This window comes from Carettochelys insculpta, chromosome 6 (genome assembly GCF_033958435.1).
Source record: "Carettochelys insculpta isolate YL-2023 chromosome 6, ASM3395843v1, whole genome shotgun sequence".
In the NCBI taxonomy this organism is placed as follows: Eukaryota; Metazoa; Chordata; order Testudines; family Carettochelyidae; genus Carettochelys; species Carettochelys insculpta.
This window is the reverse complement of record NC_134142.1, coordinates 72,104,795-72,110,865: the sequence shown is the minus strand read 5'-3', so window position 1 is coordinate 72,110,865 and position 6,071 is coordinate 72,104,795.

Here is a 6,071-nt window from a genome sequence, read left to right as displayed (position 1 = left end):
GACTGTTGCGGTGTTCTTCCCAACACAGGAATATTAAATGTTATTACATTATGGTCACTATTTCCAAGGGGTCCTGTAATAGTTACCTCTTGGACCAGATCCTGTGTTCCACTCAGTACTAAATCAAGAATTGCCTCTCCCCTTGTGGGTTCCTGTACCAGCTGCTCCAAGCAGCAGTCATTTAAGGCATCAAGAAATTTTCTCTCTGAATCCCGTGCTGAGGTGACATGTACCCAGTAAATATGGGGATAATTGAAATCCCCCATTATTAGTGAGTTTTTTTATTTTGATAGCCTCTCTAATCTCCCTTAGCATTTCAGCATCACTATCACTGTCATGGTCAGGTGGTCGATAATATATCCCTAGTGCTCTATTCCCATCAAAGGAAAGAATTGCTATCCACAGTGATTCTATGGCACATTTTGATTAGTTTAGGATTTTTATTTCATTTGAGTCTATATTATCTTTCACATATAGTACCACTCCGCCACCCGCACGACCCGTTCTGTCCTTCTGATATATTTTATATCCCGGTATGATAGTGTCCCACTGATTGTCCTTATTCCAGCAGGTTTCCATGATGCCTATTATGTCCATCTCCTCCTTTGATATGAGGTACTCTAATTCACCCATCTTATTAGACAGACTTCTAGCATTTGTGTAAAAGCACTTTAAAAAACTACCACTATTCATATGCCTGCCCTTCCCTGACGTATTGGATTCTTTTACATGTGAATTTTTCTCACCTGATCTGGCCCATACTCTGTCATCTCCCTTCTTCTCTTTCTGACTGAATTCTAGAGAACCTCTATCAATGGAGTTTCGCCTAAGAGAAGTTTCCATCCAATCCACGTGCTTCTCTGCACCAATCGGCTTTCCCCCATCTCTTAGTTTAAACACTGCTGTATGACCTTTTTAATGTTTAATGCCAGCAGCCTGCATCCACCTTGGTTAGGTGGAGCCCATCATTCCTGTATAGGCTCCCCCTACCCCAAAAGTGTCCCCAGTTCCTAATAAATCTAAACCCCTCCTCCCTACACCCTCATCTCATCCATGCATTGAGACTCTGAAGTTCTGCCTGCCTGGCCCTGCGCGTGGAACTGGAAGCATTTCTGAGAATGCCACCATAGAGGTCCTGGATTTCAGTCTCCTTCTTAGCAACCTAAGTTTGGCCTCCAGGACGTATCTCCTACCCTTCCCTATGTCATTGGTACCTACATGTACCACGACCACTGGCTCCTCCCCACTACTGCATATAAGTCTGTCTAGATGCCTCGAAAGATCCACAACCTTTGCGCCAGGCAGGCAAGTCACCATACGGTTCTCCCGGTCATCACAAACCCAACTATCTATATTTCTAATGATGGAATCACACGCTACTAACACCTGCCTCTTCCTAACAACTGGCGTTCCCTCCCGCGGAGAGGTATCTTGGGTGCGAGAGGATACCATAGCACCCTCTGGAAGGAGGGTCCCAACTATGGGATGGTTTCCCTCTGCCCCCATTGACTGCTCTCCTTCCCTGAGCCTTCCATCCTCCTTAACAGAATCGGGGCTGTCAGGTTGGAGGTGGGACAGCCTTACTATGTCCTGGAAAGCCTCATCAATATAGCTCTCTGCCTCCCTTAGCTCCTCCAGTTCAGCCCCCCTGGTCTCCAAAGCCCACACTCGGTCTCTGAGAGCCAGGAGTTCCTTGCATCGAGCGCGCACATACGCCACCCGCCCACAGGGTAGGTAATCATACATATTACACTCGACGCAATAAACAGGATAGCCCCCACTCTGCTGCTGGTCTTCTGCCTGCATTTCCTCCTCCAATTTAATTTAATTCTATATGGGGTTCTTAAGTAAAAGTATCAGATGGGGATGCTATAAAAGATTTAAGGACGTTAGAAGTAACTAGCTCCCTCTAAGCTCCCCCTCTAAACTCCCCTCTCAAAACTCCTACCTGTTAGCAGTCAGCCTGTACCTCATGAGTCCCAGAAATGCCCAGACCTGTTTCTTCCAGAGCAGTCAGGGCCACTTTTATTTTGCTGCTACCTTATTTAGTTGGTGTTTCACTATGCCTGTTCCCATGATGGAAGCAAGATATCTGGGATACATTAGCCCTATAGCACATTTTGCTGGATTTGCCATTAGAGTGGCTTCTCTCAATGCGTTTAACACTGCCTCTACCTTCAGGTGGGTGTCCCAGTCTGGACTATGGATAATGACATCATCTAGCTAAGCTGCAGTTTAAGCGAGGCCATAATAACTTATGTATTAACCGTTGGATTGTCACAGGGGCTCCATGTAACCCAAATGGGAGGATGGTGTACTGACAAGTCCTCCAGGGTGGAAAAGGCTGTCTTTTCTCTGGCTTCCCCAGCCAAGGGAACCTGCCAGTATCCCTTGGTCAGGTAAGGGTAGACAGGAAGCGGGCCTTTCCCAAATCGATCTACCAATTCATTAGTACATGGCATGGGGTACGCGTCAAATCTGGACACTTTGTTTAACTTTTGGAAATTGTTACAAAACCGGAGGCTGCCATCTGGCTTAGGCACCAAGACGATTGGGCTGGACCACTGGCTATAGGACTCCTCAATAACATCCAGTTCCAGCATCTTCTGTACCTCTCTTTGGACCTCCTCTCGTTTCGCCTCTGGGAGTCTATAAGGCCTCACATGCACCTTTACCCTAGGTCGGTGAAAATGTGGTGTTCTATCTCTGTCGTTCATCTAGGGTTTGCTGAAAATATATCCGAGTATCATTTCAACATGTTGAGGACCTCCCTCTGTTGGAGAGTGTTTAGCTCTGGAGAGATTCTCACCTGCCTCTCCTGGTCTTCCTCCGGTGCCAACATGCTCAGGCCAGCCGGCTGGCCCTTCCCAGTCCCGCCACGGTTTTAGTAAGTTAATACGGTCGATCTGCTCAGTCTTTCGATGATGTGGTTGTCATACCTTGTAGTTTACTCCCCCTATGGCTTCAACCACCTTGTGGGGGCCTCCAGTTGCCCTTCTCTCTCATTTCTCCTCAGCCAAACCCTTTCTAGGGGCTAATGCATGGGTCCAGAGAGCAAGAGTGGGTGGCTTGCCCTGCCGCGCTTCCTCTGCAAGGGGCTGTGAGAGACCTTCTGTTATTAACTGTCTCTCCATGACAGCCACTGTTTCATCATATGATGACAGGTCATTTTGACTGACCCATCCTCGCAGGTCTGGTGGTAGCCCCCTCATATACTAGTCCAGCACAATGGTCTCCAGGCCATGGGTCTTGGGCTGCAGCCACATTCAGGCTGGCGGGCGTTAAGTCAAACAGCTGGGATCTTGGTGTTTTCTCCTCACGGTACCTCCATTTGTGGAACCTCTGGGCTCCAACAGCTGTAGTCACGACGGTCCTGGCCAGGATCTCTGCCTTCTGCTGGGTGTATTCTGCACCAACCACCTTGGGTAGGCCAAACGAGGCCTTCTGGGCCTCTCTACAGAGGAATGGAGCCAGGATGCTAGCCCACTGGTCTCAGGGCCAGCCTTCCTGTATGGCCATCCTCTCAAAGGCTAAGAGATATGCTTCTATGTCATCCTTTCCTGTCATTTTCTGGAGGTGATTGCTAGCCCACAGGGGTCATGTCCCATCTAGGATGTACATCCAGGCAGTCAGGGCTTTTAGCTGAGTTATGATCTCTCTCAGAGTGACTCAGTCCTGGGCAGACTGGCTCCGGAGCAGATGGTTAGTATCTTGCTGAAGCTGCAGGGCCTCCTGCTGGGTAGCTGCATATTCCTGGGTAGCCTCCTGCTGTGCTGAGCTGCTTGTATGAAGGCTTTCACTATGTCCTCTCTCTCACTCACTCTCTCCCCCCACCTCCTTTGAGCTGCTCTAGGTGGGTCTGCTGCAGGGTCTTATGGCAGCACAGATCCCACTGCTAACACCACATTGGTACAGTTAACCTTATTCCTGGGCTCCAGGCCTCTATTCAGTGCACTGGCCCCACAGCAAGGACGTAATTGCCCTTCTTGGGACAGGGTGGATGGTCATCTGGGCAGAACCTGGGCCCTGCCCACCTGTTCTGGCCCAGGGACCCTGTGTGGCTGTTATCAGTAGGGAAGAGCACCCCTCACCATGGACACTGCAGCTCTTCTCCCTGAGCCACTTCCCAAAAAAATTCCAACCCACTGTGTACCTCCTCCAGCTAGTAGCAGCAGCATGAGCATGTTATCCCTCCACAATCAGCTCCCCTTAGATGATCAATTCTTTCTAGCCTCACATCAAATCTCAGGGCCACCTGGAACAGAGCCTCAACCCCTTACTGCTGAAAACTCCTCCACTATTCCTAGGAAAAACTCTTGCTTCTCTCCACTCATCTCCATCACCACCCCTAGGGAAAGGGTTTTTAAAGGCAGTCATAAGTGGGTCCAGCTGGCCCCAATTGATTTAGCCTCCCCCCGCATCCTCCAATAGGTGCTGCCACTCAGTCTGTTTGCCAGTTCAAAACAGCCCTGCTTTTCCCCCTTGTACTCACTCCCCTGGTCTCACCCCTGTTACAGTATAGCTGTGTCTACACATGCACGCTACTTCGAAGTAGCGGCACTAACTTCGAAATAGCGCCCGTCGTGGCTACACGCGTCGGGCGCTATTTTGAAGTTAACTTCGACATTAGGCGGCGAGACGTTGAAGTCGCTAACCTCATGAGGGGATCGGAATAGCGCCCTACTTCGACGTTCAACGTCGAAGTAGGGACTGTGTAGATGATCCGCGTCCCGCAACGTCGAAATTGCCAGGTCCTCCATGGCGGCCATCAGCTGGGGGGTTGAGAGATGCTCTCTCTCCAGCCCCTGCGGGGCTCTATGGTCACCGTGGGCAGCAGCCCCTAGCTCAGGGCTTCTGGCTGCTGCTGCGGCAGCTGGGGATCCATGCTGCAGGCACAGGGTCTGCAACCAGTTGTCAGCTCTGTGTATCTTGTGTTGTTTAGTGCAACTGTGTCTGGAAGGGGCCCTTTAAGGGAGCGGCTTGCTGTTGAGTCCGCCCTGTGACCCTGTCTGCAGCTGTGCCTGGCACCCTTATTTCGATGTGTGCTACTTTGGCGTGTAGACGTTCCTTCGCAGCGCCTATTTCGATGTGGTGCCGCGCAACGTCGATGTTGAACATCGACGTTGCCAGCCCTGGAGGACGTGTAGATGTTATTCATCGAAATAGCCTATTTCGATGTTGCTACATCGAAATAAGCTATTTCGATGTTGGCTTCACGTGTAGACGTAGCCTATATGGCTGGGTCGACACGTGCCCCTTCCTTTTGAAAGGGGCATGTTAATGAGCAGGTTTGAAATATGCTAATGAGGCACCACAATAAATATGCAGCACCTCATTAGCATAATAGCAGCCACAGCGATTCAAAAGTGTGGGTTTTAGAATCGCGTGCCGCCCGTGGAGATGGGACCTTCCAAAAGGACCCGCCCCAGTTTTCGAAAGCCCTTCTTCCTATCTGGTGATCAGAAGAAGGGCTTTCGAAAGCTGGGGGGGGTCTTTTCGGAAGGTCCCGTCTCCAGGGGCGGCGCGCGATTTGAAAAGCTGCACTTTCGAATTGCTGCAGCTGCCATTATTGCTAATGAGGCGCTGCATACTCATTGTGGTGCCTCATTAGCATATTTGAACCTGCTCATTAACATGCCCCTTTCGAAAGGAAGGGGCACATGTAGACCCAGCCTGTATGTTTAATGTTTACCTATTTTTGTTATAATAATGCAGTGTATCTTTTACATGGGTGCTCAGTCAATTTGTTCGGCATAGTTGTGGTGGATTGCCATTGAACTTGCTTATCTCCAAGCAATTTTACCAGGTCTCCTGTATTTCACCCTAGGGTGAGGTCTAAAACTAGTGCTGTAAGCTCCCGGGTGCAGCTGGCAACAAGGCATATAGGGTACAACAGGGGGCTCCAGGCTAGGTCCCAGGTGTTTGGCATGCGGGAACAGGCTCGGTACTAGGTTTCAGGCCTGGCATGCGGGGTCTGTGAGGGTGCAGTGTTCCCTCAAAGCGTAGAGTGAATTTTGTTGTGTGGACTGTTGTTTTGTTGCGCAACACATCACCCCCATACTGGTGCACAT